Source organism: Otolemur garnettii, unplaced genomic scaffold, assembly GCF_000181295.1.
Source record: "Otolemur garnettii isolate 467f Iridium unplaced genomic scaffold, OtoGar3 scaffold00001, whole genome shotgun sequence".
Lineage (NCBI taxonomy): Eukaryota > Metazoa > Chordata > Mammalia > Primates > Galagidae > Otolemur > Otolemur garnettii.
The window spans coordinates 46,970,595-46,972,194 of NW_003852396.1; the positions used below are offsets into that span (position 1 = coordinate 46,970,595).

Genomic DNA, 1,600 nt, shown 5'->3' on the forward strand with positions numbered 1-1,600 from the left:
TCACAGCTCACAGCAACCTCCAACTCCTGGGCTCAAGCGAGTCTCCTGCCTCTGCCTCCCAAGTAGCTGGGACTACAGGTGCCCGCCACAATGCCTGGCTGTTTTTTGGTTGCAGCCATCATTGTTGTTTGGCGGGCCCAGGCTGGATTTGAACCTGCTGCCAGTTCAGGTGTATGTGGCTGGTGCCTTAGCTGCTTGAGCCACAGGTGCCAAGCCAACACTTATTTTCCTTTACTTTCTCTATAGAGCTCCTCTCTAAAAGATCCCATTTGTAACTTACATATACAAAAGCATGAATTGCTGATACATGGAGCAAAATGGTGAATTTTAAAAAACAAGCAAAAGCCAGAGACAAAAAGTATGATTCTATTTACGTGCAGCCCTAGAACAGACAAAAACTTTATCTCTGGTGATAAAAATCAGAAATAGTTGCTGATTGAAAGAGAATTGACTTGAAAGAAACCTGAGGGAACATTCGGGGTGATGGAATGTTGTATGTCTTGCTTTGGGTGACATACATACTCATACCCATGTATAAGTATATGCAATAGTCAAAATACGTCAAACAGAATACCTAAGAGACATTAATTATATCTCCATTTTTTTAAAAACTCAATGGCAGACCTTTCCTCAGTGAGGAAACCGCTCCTGAGTTTAGAACATTTGTTGTGTCCCTTCACACGTTCATTTGTATATTCACTGATAAATACCTCTCACATACACAACTATATTGTCATATTACTGTTTTGAAAACAAAAGTTCCTATTGACAGACCTTCATCTTTTGACAGGTTCTGGTCTCCTTGGCTCATTATAAATTTATTGAATAAATGTATTACACTGACCCTTTTCCTATCCATTCTTGGGATGGAATAGCCTGTAAAGACCTATAAAAGGTGAGATATGGGAGGGTACCTGTGGCTCAAAGAAGTAGGGTGCTGACCCCATATGCCGGAGGTAGTGAGTTCAAGCCCACCCCCGGTCAAAAACTACAAAAAAAAAAAAAAAAAAGCTAGATATGACTACTCATACATAATTCAGATAACTTAAAGGAAATAAAGATTTCTCATTTTTTACTTGTATCTTTTTTTTTCTGAGACAGAATCTCAAGCCCTGTGTAAAGTGCTGTAGCATCACAGCTCATAGCAACCTCAGACTCTCCAGCTTAAGCGATTTTCTTGCCTTAGCCTCCCAAGTAGCTGGGACTGCAGGCACCTGCTGCAATGCCCGACTGTATTTTGGTTGCAGTTGTTACTGTTGTTTGGCAGGCCCGGACTGGATTCAAACCGGCCAGCTCCAGTATATGTGGCTGGCCCCCTAGCCTTTTGAGTTATAGGGGCCAAGCCTGAAGAGGCAATTTTTTAAAATAATGTATTTTAAGCCATTTGGGAATGAAAACTAATATTAGAACTTCACCAGAAATGGCAATATATGTGACATTAGTGCCACAGTTTTCCCTATCCTGGCTCATGGCAGGCATCACCATCAATGGTGGCATCTTTCGGCTTGGCGCCTATAGCTCAACCGGCTAAGGCGCCAGCCACGTACACCTAAGGTGGCGGGTTCGAATCCCCAGCCCGGACCCGCCAAACAACAATGAC

General features: G+C 42.7%; 1 protein-coding gene across 3 annotated transcripts in view; it reads left to right on the forward strand.

Moving 5' to 3' along the window:
* Positions 1 to 1,600, forward strand: part of GTF2H1 (general transcription factor IIH subunit 1) — a 48,554-nt gene that overhangs the window by 7,741 nt on the left and 39,213 nt on the right. The window contains exon 2 of one of the 3 annotated variants that reach the window (XM_023518754.1): positions 791 to 895. The exons of 1 other annotated variant lie outside the window; for it this stretch is intronic. The gene's annotated coding sequence lies outside the window, so the exon portion shown is untranslated. Of the gene's footprint in view, positions 1 to 759; positions 896 to 1,600 lie in introns of those variants that run through there. One more of the 3 variants, XM_023518774.1, reaches the window with a different exon arrangement.